This window comes from Leptonychotes weddellii, chromosome 12, assembly GCF_054177405.1.
Source record: "Leptonychotes weddellii isolate Sample4059 chromosome 12, ASM5417740v2, whole genome shotgun sequence".
NCBI classification, from domain to species: Eukaryota; Metazoa; Chordata; class Mammalia; order Carnivora; family Phocidae; genus Leptonychotes; species Leptonychotes weddellii.
The window spans coordinates 16,359,169-16,379,500 of NC_138380.1; the positions used below are offsets into that span (position 1 = coordinate 16,359,169).

The following is a 20,332-nucleotide window of genomic DNA, read 5'->3' on the forward strand; positions in this document are numbered from 1 at the left end:
TATTCCATTGTATATATGAACCACATCTTCTTTATCCATTCATCTGTTGAAGGGCATCTCGGCTCCTTCCATAGTTTAGCTATTGTGGACATTGCTGCTATGAACATTGGGGTGCATGTGCCCCTTCTTTTCACCACAACTGTATCTTTGGGGTAAATACCCAGTAGTGCAATTGCTGGGTCATAGGGTAGCTCTATTTTTAAATTTTTGAGGAACACCCTACTGTTTTCCAAAGTGGCTGTACCAACTTGCATTCCCACCAACAGTATAAGAGGGTTCCCCTTTCGGGGCGCCTGGGTGGCTCAGTCGTTAAGCGTCTGCCTTCAGCTCAGGTCATGATCCCAGGGTCCTGGGATCGAGCCCCGCATAGGGCACCCTGCTCCACGCGGGAAGCCTGCTTCTCCCTCTCCCACTCCCCCTGCTTGTGTTCCCTCTCTTGCTATGTCTTTCTCTCTGTCAAATAAATAAATAAAATCTTTAAAAAAAAAAAAAAAAGAGGGTTCCCCTTTCTCCACATCCTCTCCAACATTTGTTGTCTCCTGCCTTGTTAATTTTTGCCATTCTAACTGGTGTAAGGTGGTATCTTAATGTGGTTTTGATTTGAATTTCCCTGATGGCTAATGATGTTGAACATTTTTTCATGTGTCTGTTAGCCATTTGTATGTTTTCTTTGGAGAAGTGCCTGTTCATGTCTTCTGCCCATTTTTTGACTTGATTATTTGCTTTTTGGGTGTTGAGTTTGAGAAGTTCTTTATAGATCTTGGATACCAGCCCTTTATCTGTAATGTCATTTTGCAAATTCTCCCATTCTATGGGTTGCCTTTTAGTTTTGTTGACTGTTTCCTTTACTGTGTGAAGCTTTTTATCTTAATGAAGTCCCAAAAGTTCATTTTTGCTTTTGTTTCCATTGCCTTTGGAGACATGTCATCAAAGAAGTTGCTGTGGCCGATGTCGAAGAGGTCACTGCTTATGTTCTCTAGGATTTTGATGGATTCCTGTCTCACATTGAAGTCTTTCATCCATTTTGAGTTTATCTTTGTGTATAGTGTAAGACAGTGGTCGAGTTTCATTCTTCTCTATATAGCTGTCCAATTTTCCCAGCACCATTTATTGAAGAGACTTTTTTCCATTGGATATTTTTTCCTGATTTGTCGAAGATTAGTTGACCATAGAGTTGAGGGTCGATTCCTGGAGACTCTATTCTGTTCCATTGATCTATGTGTCTGTTTTTGTGCCAATATCATGCTGTCTTGGTGATCACAGCTTTGCAATATAGCATGAAATCAGGCAACATGATGCCCCCAGCTTTGTTTTTCTTTTTCAACATTTCCTTGGTGATTCGGGGTCTTTTCTGGTTCCATACAAATTTTAGGATTATTTGTTTCAGCTCTTTGAAAAACGCCAATGGTATTTTAATAGGGATGGCGTTGAAAGTGTAGATTGCTCAGGGCAGCATAGACATTTTAACAATGTTTATTCTTACAATCCATGAGCATGGAATGTTTTTCCATCTTTTTATGTCTTCTTCAATTTCTTTCATAAGTGTTCTGTAGTTTCTAGAGTATAGATCCTTTACTTCTTTGGTTAGGTTTATTCCTAGGTATCTTATGGTTTTTGGTGCTATTGTAAATGGATTCGATTCCTAATTTCTCTTTCTACAGTTACATTGTTAGTGTATAGAGAAGCAACCGATTTCCGTGCATTGATTTTGTATCCTGCCACATTACTGAATTGCTGGATGAGTTCTAGTAATTTGCGGGTAGAGTCTTTTGGATATTCCACATAAAGTATTATGTCATCTGCGAAGAGAAAGAGTTTCTTTGCCAACTTCTTCTTTGCCAATTTGAATACCTTTTATTTCTTTTTGTTGTCTGATTGCTGATGCTAGGACTTCTAGTACTATGTTGAACAATAGTGGCGAGAGTGGGCATCCCTGTCATGTTCCTGATCTTAAGGGAAAGGCTTTCAGCTTTTCCCCATTGAGGATAATATTCACTGTGGGCTTTTCATAGATGGCTTTTTGTGAAATTGAGGAACATTCCCTCTATCCCTACACTCTGAAGAGTTTTAATCAGGAAAGGATGCTGTATTTTGTCAAATGTAATAGACAGTTTTGAGGCTACCTGAGGTCCCAGAATTTTTTAACAGAATGTTTTCTGGTGGCCTCCAGAGCTGTCATTCCTATACCTACTTCTTCTTCTTTTTTTTTTTTTTTAAGATTTTATTTATTTATTTGAGACAGAGAGCAGGAGCAGAGGGGAGGAGCAGAGGGAGAGGGAGAAGCAGACTCCCCGCTGAGCAGGGAGCCTGATGTGGGGCTCCATCCCAGGACCCTGGGATCATGACCTGAGCTGAAGGCAAACGCTTAGCCCACTGAGCCACCCAGGCACCCCTTCTATAGCTACTTCTAAGTGCTGTTTTGTGTCCAGAGAGAAGCTACTTTACCTATAGGTCTGTGACTCCAACACGAGTGAGACGAAGCTCTTCACGTTTCCCATTTGAATCTTCACAGAATCTTTACTAATTAAATTTAGAAAATAGCTTGACTGGCTTCGTTTATCATGTACAGAATAATGAGAATAAGCAATGTGTTACCAATTTTGTAACCATCAGCCAGTACATTGGTCTTTTTATACCAGTTGAGTATCCTAACTAGTCCTTGACATCATCTCTCAGTGAGATGTCAGATAAGAGAAACAGGGAAATCACCTGTTGGTAACCACAGGATGTAAAAGTTAGCAAAAAAAGGTTATTCTGTAAACTAGTTATGATTTATAAGGTGAGTAGTGACAAAGGCATCAATGCTGATGATTCTTGACATGCTGAATGACGTGCTGAAACTCTGATTACTGTGATCCATGATTACTCAGTGACAGTTGAAGCAGAGAACTACAGTGCCACATGACCTACATTTCTTCATCTTTGGAACCCTAAGCAAGTGTATAAAGGCCAGGCAGCCATATCTTGCTAAAACTTCCCTTGTGTTGAAAATTATTTTTTATTATTATTATTTTTTTTTTTAGAGAGAGCGAGAGAGCACTCATGCAAGAGCAGGGTGGGAGTGGGGAGGGGCAGAGGGAGAGAATCCCAAACAAGCTTCATGCCCAGCATAGAGCTCAACCCGGGCTCGATCATACAACCCTGAGATCACGAGTTGAGCCAAAATCAAGAGTGGGATGCTTAACACTGAGCTACCAAGTGCCCCCCTGAAAAGTATTTTTAAGACCAGTAGGAAAAAACCTGTGTTCTCAGCTCCAAGCCCAATAATATTAGGCAAAATATTAATAACAGGCCAACTTTTAATAAAGTATTAGGGAAAAAGTTACATTTTTATCTCCAAAAAAGGGTAAATTTAAGAAATATATACATAATTTATCGTATTAGGTATATAATATATAAATATATATATGTATTCCTCTTTGCTTAAACTCATATATTTCCTTATGCTTTATAGCATCTCTACCTTCTCTAAAAATGGAGGAGAAAGAAGAACAAAAAAGGAAAAGGAAGAATAAAAAAATAGTAAAATCTTCAGAAATGCACAGGATCTGGTCTCAACCAGCAAATCAAACCCAAAAGTAACCAATTATTCATTAAATGTCTCCTAACATAAGAAGTTGTGGCAGGGGGTGCCTGGGTGGCTCAGTCGGTTAAGCATTTGCCTTCTGCTCAGGTCATGATCCCAGGGTCCTAGGATGGAGTCCCGTATCACATCGGGCTCCCTACTCAGTGGGGAGTCTGCTTCTCCACTTGTGCTCTCCCTCTCTTACTCTCTCCCTCTCAAAAATAAATAAATATTTTTTTTAAAGTTAAAAGAAATCATGGTAGGAATTTTGAATAAATTGAATTAACAATACTTTTAGTGCCTACCATGAACTGTGCTAGGAGCAAGAGAAGTGAAGTATTTTCCATGTCCTTAAGGAGCATGGCCCAATAGGAAAGAGACCCAACTCATGAATTGTTGATTACAGCCCAACAAATATAATGCCAGTGCAATTATTGAGATGGTTTGGTGGAAGGCAGTGTTTTGGTGGAAGGCTAGGGGACACTTAAGTGTGTGTAGGGGAGGCTCTGGGGGTGCAAAGAAGTTGGCAGTTGCCCTTAGTCCCCTGCAGTGTGTAATCGCTCCTCAGTCATTCCTTGTCTTTCACAACCTTGATATTTTTGAAGAGTACAGATGATTTTGTCAAACGTCTCTCAGTTTGAGTTTGCCAGATGTTTTCTCATAATTGACCTGAGGTGATGTACGTTTGGTGAGATTACCACGGAGTACTGTGTTCTTCATACTGCCTCCTATAACGGGGTTCATGATGTTGACGTATCTTATAATTGGTGGTATTAACTTTGATCACTTGGTTTAAGGTGGTTTCTGCCAAGTTTCCCCGCTTAAAATTACTGAATTTCCCTTTGTAACTAATAAATATCTTGGGGCAGATATTTTGAAATGATGTGAACTTTATTTCTCCACAAACTCTGACCCACTAATTTTATCATCTATTGATGGAGCTTGTCTGCAAGCATTATTATTGTGGTATTTTGTGGTAATTTTCTATTTTTCTCTTTCCTTTTACACTTATTCACTCAAATTCTACTGTAAGGAAGAGTTGTCCCATCTCCCCCACTTACTTATTTAATTAATTACTTTTTTCAGTATGGACTCATGGATATTTATTATATTTATGGATTAGAATCTAACACTGTGATTATTTATCTTGCTGCTCGAATTGTTCCAACTGTGGCACTTAAGCGCTAATTCAGTTTGGTCCCCAGTCCTGTTTTGTTTTGGAGCATGTTCTTACTTTCTGGGACCACAAGACATTCCAGGTTCATCTCACATATTACCTGCCTTGGCCCTGGAATCAACTATTTCTCCAAGGAGCTCTGGTGTCTGTCTTAGAGTGGTGTTTGGAAACCAAGATCTGGCTAAAATTTCTGACAATTTCAAGTCGATGAAAATTCAGAGTCCTTGGAATTCATATGCTTATGGGAGTTGGTACAATTGGTTTGGAAAACAATTTGGCATTAGCTAGTAAAGTTGTAGGTAGGTGCATTCCATGAACCAGTATTTCCCCTGGAAAAGCTCTTGCCCGTGTGCGACAGGAGTATGCACAACTTTGTTCAGAGTAGCACAGAACTGAAACAACCCAATGCCCATCAGTCAGCGAAAAGGTGAATAGAGTGTGGTATATTCATAAAGTGGAACCCTCTAAAGCAATGGAAATGAACTACAGCTACACACACCAACATGAATGAATCTCAGACATAGAATATTACACAGAGATGAATATCTGCAGTATGATTCCATTTACTTAAAATCCATCCACATGCAAAGTGAAATAATATAGACATTTGTAGGGATGCACAAATGATAAGATGATAAAGCTAGAAAGACAAGGGAATGATAACTACAAAATCCAGGATAGTGGTTAGGTAGGGAGTGGGATGCAGTGGGCTTCAGAGGTATGGGTAATAACATTTCTTTTTTTTTTTTTTTTTAGATTTTATTTATTTATTTGAGAGAGAGAACACATGAGAGGGGATAGGGTCAGAGGATGAAGCAGACTCCCCGCCAAGCAGGGAGCCTGATGCGGGACTCGATCCCGGGACTCCAGGATCATGACCTGAGCCGAAGGCAGTCGCTTAACCAACTGAGCCACCCAGGCGCCCTGGGTAATAACATTTCTTAAGCTGAAAGATGGGTTAAAAGACACTCACTTAGGCAGGAATATATATGTGTGAAATATTGCATAATGAAGGGAGGGAGGATCTGGAGGTAGGGAAGGAAGGAAAAAGAGAGGAAGAAAAGAAGGGATGGAAGGAGACAGGGAAGGATGGAGGGAAGGAAAGATAAATAAAAAAGCACTCCTGTATATGGTGTCTTAGGATCTAGTTGGTGGTAGTTCAAATTCTGACACCAAATATCTGTTTGGCATTGGATGAATCACTACACTTCTCTGAGCCTCAGTTTTCACACCAGTTAAATGGGAAAAATGTACTTTACCCTGTGTATTTCCCAGTGTTATTGTGAGGACAGAATGAAATATTTGTACCCGTAGAATAGTACTTCAAAAAAGTAGCGAAGGGTTCTAAAATATAAAAGAAAAAGAAAATACCGCAAATTAGCTTGCTTCCTAATGCCAGAAACCTAGTGTATCTCAATATTTATGTATAAGTCCATATTCAAGGGCTATTTAGTTTACATCCTGCTGACTCCTTGCTCAATTAACATAAGGAGGAAAGCAGATATTAACGCTTAGGCCTGTTGAATGTTGGTTTGCTCTGACAAAATTCACAGAAGAGCAGTATAATCAGAGCAATTCTGAGGTGTCAGGCTGCAGAACTTCAGAGGGGCCGTCACTTGGGAAGGGCAACGTTGATGCGCTGCGTGGCGCTCAGAGGAGCGAGCACGTGTGAAGGGGTTGGCAACGGGGCCTTTCTGAAAGAACACAGTAGTGATCCATTTCAGCTAAGGGCTCCTGGGCCTTCCCATAGCCAGGCTCTGTGCTTTGTGATCTCATTTTCATTCTCATAACGACCCTATGAGATACGTTCGTATTATCCCCATTTTACAGATGAGAATAGGGCCTTGAAGAGTTGAAATAAATGACCCAAGGTCACCAAGTGAGTGACAAGAGCAGATATGTCCTCCTCAGGGCTAACCGCAGCCATAGCCCACACTCAGCATCTACCCCAAATGTCTGTTGACCGACTGAAATCTCAGAGGTCCTAACATCTCGCAGGTGTGAACAGTAGGCTGATAGGACTCTTCATCATCAGCCAACTTCACAGATAAATCTAGATATTTTTATTTTTTTATTTTTTAAAGATTTTATTTATTTATTTGACACAGAGAGAGACAGCGAGAGCAGGAACACAAGCAGGGGGAGTGGGAGAGGGAGAAGCAGGCTTCCCGCCGAGCAGGGAGCCTGATGTGGGACTCGATCCCAGGACCCTGGGATCATGACCTGAGCCGAAGGCAGACGCTTAACGACTGAGCCACCCAGGCGCCCAATCTAGATATTTTTAATAAGTATATTTTTAATTCCAGCTTTGGTGGTAGTACACTACTGGGAACCTCTTGGGATACTAAATAGCTTGAATTATTTGTGTGAGAAAGGATCTTCCTACTATAGTAGAAGGGCCCCAAAGGGAAAAAAATGACAGGAAAGATCACCAAACACGTCTAAATAACAGACTCAGTCCCTATACTTTATTTTCTCTTTGTCCCTGTTCTTTGCTTACAATAATCATCTTCACTGCATTTTTTTTTTTTAAAGATTTTATTTATTTGACAGAGCATGCGCACAAGCAGGGGGAGTGGCAGGAGCAGGCTCCCCGCTGAGCAGGGAGCTCGACACAGGAGGACCTCCCAGGACCCTGAGATCACGACCTGAGCCAAAGGCAGATGCTTAATCGACTGAGCCACCCAGGCACCCCATCTTCACTGCATTTTGACTAGACTTCAAGTAGGCATCTCCTTCAGCCTCTGACTTCTGCTGTAATTACTTGCTCTTGATCTTTTGCTTTTTAAATCTTTTGTTCTATTAATAAACTTCATTAATGGATCACTTTATAGTTATTCTAGTATTCAGTACAATCCTTTAATTTCTGAACTAAAACCTACTTTGGCACAGTATATTTTATAAATATAGTGTTAGAATTAATTATTATATATTTTATGATTATTTATTTATTTATTTATTTAGAGAGGCTGGTCTTCAGTTTTGAATAATTCTTTTTTTTTTTAAAGATTTTATTTATTTATTTGAGAGAGAGAGAATGAGAGAGAGCATGAGAAGGAGGAAGGTCAGAGGGAGAAGCAGACTCCCTGCTGAGCAGGGAGCCTGATGCGGGACTCGATCCTGGGACTCCAGGATCATGACCTGAGCCGAAGGCAGTCGCTTAACCAACTGAGCCACCCAGGCGCCCAGTTTTGAATAATTCTTGACAAGGTTTTGGTCCTGGGTTATTACAACTTTATAAGATGAATTGGGAAAACTCCTTCTTTTCTGATACTTCGGAAAAATGTGACTATCATAGATAATACCTGTACTCTGAATGTTTGCTAGAGTTCTCTTGGTAAATCATCTTAGCTTGGGGATTTTTTAGAGGGTAGACATTTTTACACGCTTTTTACTCCCTCAACCCCACCTCCCACCTGGTGCTACTTGGTCTATGTACATTTTTCTATCTCTTCTTTAATTACTTTTGGTAATTTGTATTTTCTATATAATCATCTATTTCATGTAGATTTTCCAGTTTATGGCAAAATTTTATGTAGTGTTCTCTTATAAATTTCAAATCTCTTTTTGGATTGTACTAATAATCCTTTTCTTAATCAAGTTGCCCTCATTTCTCTTTGACTGCATAACCTCCTGACTCATCTCCCATATTCACTCTAACCACCTACTAGGCATCTACCCCATATTTTATCATTTCCTGCTATACCCATCAGTGGGCCAAAAAGAGCTATCAGACCTTAAATGACAAGTGACACATCAGAGAAGGCTATTTAAGTAGTGAAACATGTGTAGTGTCTTCCTAGCTAGTCTGTTACTAATCCCAGCTGTGAGCTATGGGACAGTCTTGTGCCATTCTTGGGTATGGAGGGTTACCATTGTATGTAACTTCTGTCTCTCTCTCTCCTCACCTGTATGTTTACACATGCCTATCCTTCACTGCTCCCTGCTCTACCCAGCCTAGCTACATCTATCTTATACATTCTGCCTCCCCACTCTGCCTCCATAGCTCACCTCTGTTACTGGGGAGGAAACTCTATATGTTATTCTGGATTCCCAGCATTGTAGGAAACAGCTGTAGCCCCTGATGACCAAATGGGAGTCTATTAGTGCTACAGGCTCAACCACGTAGCAGCCTTTCACTAAGCAAATCACTAAAGAAACTCCAGTCCAGTTCTACTCAGCCTCACCCTGAAGGGAGGTAGAAAAGTAGATATTAATGTGCATTGAGTCTTTACCCCTTTAAAACCTACCCCAAATCAGCTAAGCATATACATCTTCTGGAATTTCAAATTTCACCCTGCCCCACTCCACACATGTACACTTCTTCCTTTCCCTCTTAACCTCATTCATCAGACATTTTCTATTTATATCTCTGAGACCTTGACTCTGATGCACCAATCAGCTTTTTCCTGGGCTCTAACTAGAACTGCGTTTCTCATTTACTGTTGGGCAGTATCCATCCTTATCTACTGAACTTAGGAGTTGAACTGTCACCAAAATAAAAAAGAAGAAGAAGAAAGAAAGAAAAGATTTTTGTCCTTATAGCACAGATTATTTAAAAAAAAAACACACACACAATAGAGGATTTATATTCATCAAGAATATGTGCTTCTTTCAGCAAACAAGATTATGTATGAAGTCATCAGTTCTGTAAAAGGCAAGGAAGAAAACAACTAGTTCAAAGAGAGCATTCCCCCCCTCTTCTTTTTGGTATGCAATGTCACATACTTGAACAATTTGTATCAAGTCAAATCAATTGTAGAGTGTGGTGTAATACATAAGCATGGCTTGGAGTCAGGAGACTTTGGGTCTACTCCCACGATTTATTATACTAGCTGTGTGACCTTGGGATAAATTGCTTAAAACTGTAATCGAAGTTATTTGTCTGTAAATTTAAGATGTTATTTAATTATGTGACCTTTAAAGTTGTGGGCTTTCTGTGAAGTGGAGAGTGAGACTCTTCCCTTAAGCCAAAGTCTTTGAAGGGGCCTAGAGTGGTCCCACCCCGGATCCATGAAGGAACAAATATAAATCCCCAGTTGAAGCCTCCTGATTTGTTAAAATTAAATGCAATCAAATATAATAAGAAATTAACAAACCTACCATGAATGAAAATCAGGAGAAAACAACACATTGAAGTTCCTGAGAATTTAGATATTGAAATTATGAAACAGAGAGTATAAAGTAATTATGGATCAGTGTTTCAAGAAATTAAAGATGGGGGGCGCCTGGGTGGCTCAAATGGTTGGGCATCTGCCTTCGGCTCGGGTCATGATCCCGGGGTCCTGGGATTGAGCCTCACATCGGGCTCCCTGCTCAGTGGGGAGTCTGCTTCTCCCTCTCCTTCTGCCTGTCCCCCTGCTCATGCTCTCTCTGTGTCTCAAATGAATAAATAAAAAATCTTAGGGAAAAAAAAAAGAAAGATGGAATAAAAACTGAAAAAGGGTCAAAATACAATTCTAATAAAGATACCAGGCACATTTAACACTTAGAACATTTATAGATAACATATAATTATTAAAATTAATGATTTAGTGGATGGGTTAAACAGCAGAATATATGTAGCTGAAGAGAGTTAAATCTGAAGGAAATACTCAGGCTATAACACATAAAGAAGGCAGTAAATATGGAAGAAATGTTAAGCTACATGGAGGGTATAATGAATAAGTATAACATATCTAATTTGAGTTACAGAAGGAGGAAATAGAAAAAAAGGCAATATTTGAAGACATAAAGGCTGAGATTTTCCCAAAACTGCCGAAAGGACATGAATCCACAGATAGAGGAAACAAAAGTCCAAAATAGAATAGATAAATAAAAAGAAAGTCACACCCAGATATATGTTAAGAATATCAAAGATGAAGAGAAGATCTTAAAAGTAGGCAGAAGAAAAAAGGTAGATAACTTACAAAGGCGGACAAGTAGATATCAGTTTCTCAATAGCAACAACGGAAACCAGAACACAGCAGAGTAATATCTTCAGAGTTCTGAAGAGAAAATGACTGTCGAGCTAGATTCGTGGATTTAGCACAACTATTTTTCAAGGACAAAGGCAATAAAGACACTTTCAGATAAACATAGATTACATTTGCAACCAAGAAACCTTATGTAAAGGAATTTTTAAAGAATGTTCTTTGAGGCGCCTGGGTGGCTCAGTCAGTTAAGCATCTACTCTTGGTTTTGGCTCAGGTTGTGATCTCAAGTTTGTGAGATTGAGCTCCGAGCTGAGCATGGGGTCTGCTTAAGACTCTCTCGTTCTCCCTCTGCCCCTTCCTCCTGCTCTCAAATAATAAATAAATCTTAAAAAAAAAAAAGAGTGTACTTTAAAAAGAAGAAAAATGGTTCTAAAAGCACGTTCAAGATACCCACATGCAGAAGAATGAAGTACACAAAAATTATCCCAAAATGGATCAAAGACCTAAATGTGAGAGCTAAAACCATAATACCCTTGGGAGAAAACATAGGGGTAAATCTCCATGATCTTGGATTTGGGGATGATGTCTTAGATATGACACCAAGAGCACAAGCAACAACAACAACAAAAATACTGGACTTCAAAATTGAAGATTTTGTGCATCAAAGGACATGATCAAAAATGAAAGAACCTACAGAATGGGAGCTATTATTTGTAAATTATATAAGTCATGTGTTTAGTATTCAGAATTTAGAAAAAACTTAAACAACTCAATAATGAAAAGACAACTCAGTTAAAAAGTGCAGGCAAAGGGGCGCCTGGGTGGCTCAGTCGGTTAAGCGTGTGCCTTCTGCTCAGGTCATGATCCCAGGGTCCTGGGATCGAGTCCCACATCAGGCTCCCTGCTCGGCAGGGGGCCTGTTTCTCCCTCTGTCCCTCCCGCTGCTTGTGCTCTCTTTCTCTCTCTCTCTCCCCCTGACAAATAAATAAATAAAATCTTTTAAAAAATTAAAAAAAAAAAAAAGTGTGGGCAAAGACTTGAATAGACATTTTCTAAAGAAGATACACAAATGACCAGCAAACATATGAAAAGATGTGCAACATCATTAGTCATTAGAGAAATGCAAATCAAAACTGCAATGAAATGCCCACTTCATGCTCAGTGGGATGGCTATGATTTTTTTTAATGGAAAATAACAAGTGTTGGGGAGAATGTAGGGAAATTAGAACCCTTGTACATTGCTTGTGGGAATTTTAAATGTAGCTGCTATGGAAAAAATTTTGGTGGTTCCTTCAAAAGTTAAACATAGCATTACCATATGAAGCAGCAAATCCATTTCTAGTTATATTACCCCCCCAAATTGAAAATAGGTATTCAAACAGATACTTGTACACAAATGTCCATAGCAGCACTATTGACAATAACCACATTATGCTGAGTGAAAGAAGCCAGACACAGAAGGTCACATACTGTATGATTCCATTTGAAATATCCAGAATAGGCAGAGCCATAGAAACAGAAGATTACTGGTTGCCAACGGCTGGGGAGAGGAAGGAATGTGAAGTGACTGCTTAATTGGTATGGAGTTTCTTTTTGGGATGATAAAAATGTTCTGGAACCAGATAGAAGTGATGGTTGCACAGTGTTGTAAATGAACTGTCACTGAATTATACACATTAAGATGGCTAAAATTGTGAATTTTATGCTATGTGAATTTTGCCACAGTACAAAAACGTTCAGGGACCCCTGTGTGACTCAGTTGGTTAAGGGTCCGGCTCTGGATTTCAGCTCAGGTCAGGATCTCAGGGATCAAGCCCTGCATCAGGCTCCATGCTGGGCATGGAGGGTACTTAAGATTTTCCCTCTCTCCCCCTGCCGTTCCCGCTATCCCACCCACACACGTGCTTTCTCTCCCCTTCTCTGCAAAACAAATTTTTTTTCACAGATGCACAGAAACTAGCAAACATGTAGTTAAATCCAGACATTATATAAGTGATGATGATAATAATGTCTGATTTCTTTGGTTCTAAAAATGAAAATTAAAATATTAGACAACACAAACGTGAGTTGAGAAAGGAGTAATCAGAACATTAAAGTCCTTACGAGATCCTCTGAGAACTATTGGCTCTCAAGTGCTTTTGACTGTGATCGACAGTAACAAATGTCTTATATTGTCACCCAGTGTACACACATATGTATATGACTAAGACAAAAATTTCACGAAATAGTCCTTGCCCTAACTTATGTATGTTGTACACGATTTTCTAGTCTAATTAATTTCATTTTAAAGATGCTGATTGTGTCCCATTTAGTTTATTTCATAAACTAATAATGGATTGTAACTTGCTACTTAAAAAAAAAAAAAACTGATGTGAAGAGTGTGTGATGGCACCCAAGTGAAGATGTGGGCAAGAAAAAAAAAAAGAGGAAAAGTTCTTGAATCGTTCAATATCCACTCTGATGCTGGGTCAGCAAGCAAATGCAAGTGGCGAATTGGCAGTATTTTCCACAATCTTTTGAAGATGTCACCGTATTGTGCTCGCTTCGGAAGCACACATACTGAAGATGTCACTGTATTCCAGTGTGGTAATCTCCATGGGGCAAAGGTATATTTCTACTACGGCACTGGAAACATTTTGAACAATTCTGAATTTGTATAGTGTTCTGTAAACTGCCAAGATAAAGTTCTCTTGAGTAATTCAATATGGATGCAGCTAATGGAAAGAATTTCATATTCATTTCAAATTCATATTCATAGGCAGAATAGTCTGTCTCAATTTGAAGAAATCAGAAGATCTGAGTGATGGTCTTACTCTTGTTATCCTGGACAAGTAACTCCATTTGTCCTGGTTTCGAGTCCCTCATCTGCAAAATTAAAGGGACCTTTAAATTTTTCCTAAAAAGGAAATCTGTAATTCACTCTAACAAGTCTACAGAAACCCCTGATGTCTCTCTCTCCCTTTCCCTCCCTCCCTCTCTCTCTCTCACACACACAACTGCATTGCATTAAGATGAAGGAAATTTAATGTAGACTTATGAAACATTCAAAACATTGGCATTAATCTATTTTATTTTATTTATTTTTTATCCTTTTAAAGATTTTTATTTATTTATTTGACAGAGAGAGATAGTGAGAGCAGGAACACAAGCAGGGGGAGTGGGAGAGGGAGAAGCAGGCTTCCCGCCGAGCAGGGAGCCCGATGCGGGGCTCGATCCCAGGACCCTGGGATCACGACCTGAGCCAAAGGCAGACGCTTAACAACTGAGTCACCCAGGTGCCCCAGCATTAATCTATTTTAAAGTAGGAAGTGATGAGAGGTGATGATTTATTGGCCATATTATGTATTTCCAGACATGATTTTTGATTTATAAGACATGTATCGCTTTTTTAAAATTAGTTATTGATTGGGTGTGGTGTATTTTAGTTACTGCAACTTCAGGAGCTTTACCAGGTTAAGAAAGGGGATTATACTGCTCTGAGCCTGTAACCAGTATGTCCATGTTCCATGGTAGCTAAATGGCTCATGTATAAATGCTTGTTCCAACTGCTGCAAGGTACGTCAAGGAACAATATTTGGTAAGTTATGTTTACACATGGGGTATAAATGTGTTTTTCCCACCACAGCTTTTTGTTTGTGTTAGCTAATCATTGTAACCATCCATGCTCTCAAGTGAGATGTGACTAAGAGATTTGGTATCTTCAGTCCACCACTGTCTGGAAGATTCCTACTAGATGAACGAGTGGAAAAGGCACTCCACTTCAGCCATTCTGCACTGTTTTCAGTTTCCTGAAAGCTTTTTGATGATGTTTGCTTATTGGGTTTTGTTTAGTTTTGTTTTTTTACTTTTGTGTGTGTGTGTGTGTGGAAAATTTCTAACATAGATAAACAGAATTGTGTAATGAATCCCACTTACTCATCACTCAACTTCAACCATGAATATTCTACCACTCTTGTTTTATCTATACCACCCACTCTCCAGCCCCTCTATTTGGTTATCATTACTTTTTAGAGTTTTTATGGTAAAATGTACATATATTGAAATGCACAATTAATTGAACCATTTTGACAACTAGATACACCTGTGTACCTACGATCTTACCAGAGTTCCATCTCATGAGAAAGAGTCCTCCTGCCTTCCCAGGTGATTCCCTGAATCCCCCAGAAGCAACCATTGTTTTTTTCACCCTAGGTGAGTTTTGCCTATTCTAGCACTTCACCTAAGTGGAAACATACAGTATTTATATTCCCTTTTATGTCTGGCTTCTTTTCTCAGCATTAGGTTTGTGAGATTCGGTCATGTTGTTGCAGGTATCAGTATAATAAGTCATCCTTTTTAATACTGAGTGGTAATATAATACCACAACTTGTTTACCCATCCTCTTGTCAGGAGACATTTGGATTGTTTCCAGTTTGGGGCTATTGTGAATAAAACTGCTATGAACATTGTTTATACAAGTCCTTTTGTGAAAGTATATTTCCACTTATCTTGGACAATGACCTAGATCTACAATTGCTGGATCTTAAGGTGGGTATATGTTTATAAGAAACTACCACACCCTTTACCACATTTTTAGACTCCCACCAGCAGTATATATGAGTTCTCATTGTTCTGGCTCTTCATCAACACTTGGTATTTGTCAGTCTTAAAATTTAGCTATTCTATTGGGTGTGAAGTAGTATCTCAGTTTAGTGTTAACTTGCATTTCTCTAATGACTAAAGATATTGAGCATGTTTTTGTGAGCTTATTCCTTTGGCCTAATGTATTTTTTACACGTGATTCCCTTGCCCAGAACACTTAACTACCTACCACGCCTTTCTAGTTAACTACTTACTCCTTATCTAGTCCTCACTTTGTTCAAAGGAATCCTTCCTCCCATAAAGTTAGGAGATGAGGAAATCAGCCTAAAAGATCCATGAGAACCAGTTTTCTAGAATCAGCATCAACCACTGTCTTTTTTGCAGCACCCTGGAACCTTAGGGCAGGGGAAACTCTCCTTTCCTGCACCCTCCTCCAATCCCCAATTTCAGAAATACAAACAGCCTTAGTCATAGTTGCTCATTCAGTTTGACGTTACCAGGTACAAGAAGCTTGTAGGGCTGGGACTCATGTTAAGACAGGGACATGCCATAAAATCTAAAAGGAAAGTACAATTATTGGCAATAGAAAGCTTATCAGCATGCATAGGAATGTTGAGTGACAAGGGGATATATAAATGGTGTGCCGAAAGTACCTACCAGGGGCATAACCGATTATCAGCACACTACTAAAGCTTCCTCTTAATGGGAGGAAACCAAATGTCCAATTTCCAATAAGATTGGGCATCTTATTGAAGAACAGTAAGCACCTCGGCTTCAGTATTTCCCTTCAAAGGGGTAATCCCGTGGCTTTCAAGCCTGTAGAGAAATAGGGTGATTACAATTCTCAGGCCTCCCTTAGTCTGACCTCTAGGGACTGCCTGGGGCTCGAGGAGAAGCATGCAAGAATCCTATGTGGGAAGAAAGTAGGACTGCTATTAGAAGGGTTACAGTTTATGCTTCTCATATCTTGGCAGCCTTGGTTGCTGGCCTTTTGGTTTCCTCCCATTAAGAGGAGGCCTTAGTAGTGTGTTGATAATTGGTTATGCCTCTGAGTAGGTGCTTTCGGCACACCATTTATATATCCCCTTGTCACTCAACATTCCTATGCATGCTGATAAGCTTTCTGTTGCCAATACCTGCATCCCTTAGCCTGAGAGCGTTATCTGACCACAGGAACATTCTGGGTGCCAGCGAGTTGACATCCCCGGGACCAGCCTCAGACTCATGACAGATGGGAGTTAGTGGCTAAGTCCTCCATCTTTCTCATCCTTTGGGTGAGACAACTCTTGGGTCTGCTCTACACCACTTCCCAGAGTTGCACAGTAGAAGTAGAAATGAGCCCAAGTTCCCCACAGCTATAACATACTCATGAATTCATCTACTGGCTTCCTTCCCTTCCCTGGCTCACTGCCCCCTCCCCCCACTGATGTTTCCTGAGATTGCCTTCCAAATAAACTCCTAGCCTTGGTCCTAGTCTCAGGGTCTGTTCTGAAGAAACCCAATGTAGGCTAGCTTAATATCAAGCAAACTGACTAATAAAATATTGGTATGAACCTATTGTTAGTAAATCTTCTGATACTTGAAATGGGTTCACATCCAGCATTCCTAAAGACCTAGAATTCACTTCCGTTGAGTTTACCTAGCGTTATCCCCACAATATTATTGTTTGAGAGTTCTTCTGAGGTAAAGATCTAGTTTAAGGAACAATCTCAAAACCAAGGAAGTGTGTCTCACTTATTTGAGTTCAGATGAAGAGTCAGCTACTTGATTTTTCAAGGCAAATTGGTACAATATATAATATTGTTTCCCAGCATATTAAGATACTTCTGTGTATAATAGAAGATATCCTCAACGTGTTGATATTTGGGTTTTATTCACTTTAGCCTATTTTTGGAAACAAAGATGGAAAGGAAGTGTAATTTTGCTGAAGAAAGATCACTGATGCTGGTGTGTGTATAGGCATGCATGTATATGGACCCAGGAGTCCTCAGCATCACTTGCCTTCCTTTCTCTCACCTAAAATATTTTGGCAAGCGTGGGTTTATGGATATGTCATGAGTTAAGTTTGGTAAATAGCTTCACATAATATTTTTATAGGCCAAGAATCAGAAGAGTATCACAAAATTGAAACAGTGTCAGGGTTTCATGGCTCAAAGGTGTTAGAAATCTTCTGGCACCAAGATATGTTTTGCTTCACTATCCATTAAGATATTTCTTCTTTTCTTTTTTTTAAAGATTTTATTTATTTATTTGACAGAGACAGAGACAGCGAGAGCAGGAACACAAGCAGGGGGAGTGGGAGAGGGAGAAGCAGGCTTCCCGCTGAGCCAGGAGCCCGATGTGGGACTCAATCCCGGGACCCTGGGATCATGACCTGAGCCGAAGGCAGTCGCTTAACCAACTGAGCCACCCAGGCGCCCAAGATATTTCTTCTTAAATCCCAATTCCAAATCCATAAATTCAGGCCTGAAACTTAGTACCCTAGCCCTCCTCAAAATAATTATCTTCCAGATGCTTTAATATTAATTTCACTGATCCCCTCTAGTGCCATGGGCTTATCTTGTGATGCCTTTAGAGAAATTCTTGAAGTCAACGTAGTACAGTGCAAAGAAACCTACTGGTCCAATCACAGATTATTTAATTCTCCATCTTTTGCTAATCAATTAACAATGAAAGACTGTACACTTTCCCTAACCAGTATCCTTATAAACATAACCCCTTTCTTGTTCTCTCTCCCCGCCATGTTTTCTTTCCTGAGGTAACTGGGTCCAGTGTTAATAAACCTCTGCAATCATACTTGGTTTTATGTGCTTCACAGATACCACATTTTTTACAAACTGAAGGTTTGCAGCAACCCTGAGGCACACGAATTCATCGGCGCCATTTTCCCAATGTTTGTTCATTTTTGGGTCTCTGGCTCATCTTGTGATAATCCTTTGCAATAGTTCAAACTTTTTCGTTGTTCTTGTATCTGAATTGCTGCAAACTCATGATAAAACTTTGACAGATGAGTTGCTTCTCAAGGATGAGCAAAGAAAGTGGTTTCTTGAGATGGAATTGACTCCCAGTGAAGATGCTACGAAGACTGTTGAGATGACAACAGAGGATGTAGAATGTGACATGCACTTAGTTGATAAAGCAGTGGCAGGGTTGCAGAGGCTTGACTCCCAATTGTGAAAGAAGTTCTACCATGGGTAAAATAGTATCAGACAGCATCGCATGCTACAGAGAAATCATTTGTAAAAGGAAGAGGCAATGGATGTGGCAGACTCCGTCATGTTATTTTGAGAAATTGTGACAGCCACCCCAATCTTCGGCAAGCACCATCCCAATCAGTCAGCAGCCATCAACACTGAGGCAAGACCCTCCACTATCAAAGAGATGATGACTCACCAAAAGCTCAGATGATCATTAGCACTTCTTAGCAATAAAGTATTTTTAATTAAGGTATGTACATTTTTTTAGACAGAATGCTATTATTGTACACTTAATAAACAAGTATATACCTAACTTTTATATGCACTAGGAAACCAAAAAATTCATTTAACTCACATTATTGCAATATGTCCTTTATTGTGACAGTCTGGAACTGAATCTGCAATATCTCTGAGGTATGTCTGTATTCTGATTGTTCTTTGATTCTCCCCAGATCAGCTCTGTTTTCCTCTGCTGTGTTCTTTGCCCTGGGAAGCTGGCTTCTATGGACTGTGTCACCCTCTAGCAAGTAGGAGTCGCCAGCCGGAGGTCAGAATGTGGGAGAAGAGAGATGCCAGGGCATTTATTCCCTCCCACCCACTCTGCTTCCCTGTGTTTTGTCTATGGCCTTATCACCAAACTGCAGCTCCCATAGGGCAGTCCCTTTGACTTTAGCTCTCAACCAGGCTCTGATAACAGGGTCGAGTCCCCCTGCTGTTCAGGCTGGGGATTGCAACTGACCCCCACTCTGTCTAGTCTCTGGTTCCTCCCTCCTGGTTTCCTCTAACCCTACCTTTATTGAAAAGCCTCTACATGGGGCACCTGGGTGACTCAGTCGGTTAAGTATCTGCCTTTGGCTCGGGTCATAATCCTGGGGTCCTGTGATCTAGCCCCCATGTCAGGCTGGCTCTACTCAGTGGGGAGTCTGCTTCTCCTTCTCCCTCTGTCCCTCCCCCCTCCTTTTGCTTGCATGCTCTCACTCTCAGCGCTGTCTCCCTCTTTCAAATAAATAAATAAAATCTTTTTAAAAAAGCCTCTACACCACAAAGCTGAGTGTCTTTCTGATTCTTGCTGAGCCCCTGACTGATAGTTCCTCCTTCTTTCAAGTTTCTGGCAGTCCATGACACAGTGACAGATGTAGGGATCACAATCAGATTCCTCTGAGCCTGGAATCAAGTAAGTACCTGTGCACACAGAGACACCTCATTTCCCTGTGAGCTACTCACAATACTCACAATGTCAGAAATTTTAAAAAAAAAGAAAGAAAAGAAAAAAATATAAGCATTTGTCTGAAGGGCACTATGCCATTTGATCTAGAAGCCCCTAGGAAAATATTATGTTTGCATCTTTAAGGTCAAGAATGGTATTTTCTGGGAACTGAAACAGAACTCCAGAAAATCTGGCTGTGAAATTATTGGTGTGTACCTCAGTTAGCTATTGCCACAAAAACACTGTGTAACAAACTTTCCCCAGAACTCAGCACATTAAAATAACAATCAATCTGACACAGCCGCGGGCCAGCTGGGTGGCTGCTCCGTGTGTCTTCACCCTCCTTGGACAATCACTCCATCTCACATAGCTGCAGGTCAGCTGGGAAGCTGCTCTTTATGTCTTCACCCTCCTTGGACCAGCGGCTAGTCAAGACATGCTCTTCTCGTGATGATGACAGAAGTGCAAGAGGGCGAGCCCAACCACTCAAGCACGTTCCAAGTCCCTGTCTGTGTCCCATCTGCCGAAGAACGTCACATGGCCAAACCAAAGTAAAGGAGTAGAAGAAGAATATTCCTTTCATGGAGGTAAAAGGGGAAAAGGGTAAATTTTTTTTTTTTAAGATTTTATTTATTTATTTGTCAGAGAGAGACAGAGCACAAGCAGGGGGAGAGGCAGGCAGAGGGAGAA

General features: G+C 40.2%; 1 long non-coding RNA gene across 2 annotated transcripts in view; it reads left to right on the plus strand.

Annotated features, from left to right (window-relative positions):
* Positions 1 to 19,768, plus strand: part of LOC145716472 (uncharacterized) — a 25,954-nt gene extending 6,186 nt beyond the window's left edge. Inside the window, exons 2-3 of one of the 2 annotated variants that reach the window (XR_014139125.1) lie at positions 18,057 to 18,685; positions 18,888 to 19,768. This is a non-coding gene — a long non-coding RNA (uncharacterized LOC145716472). Of the gene's footprint in view, positions 1 to 7,295; positions 7,566 to 18,056; positions 18,686 to 18,887 lie in introns of those variants that run through there. The other variant, XR_014139126.1, reaches the window with a different exon arrangement.
* Positions 19,769 to 20,332: the final 564 nt, after the last annotated feature.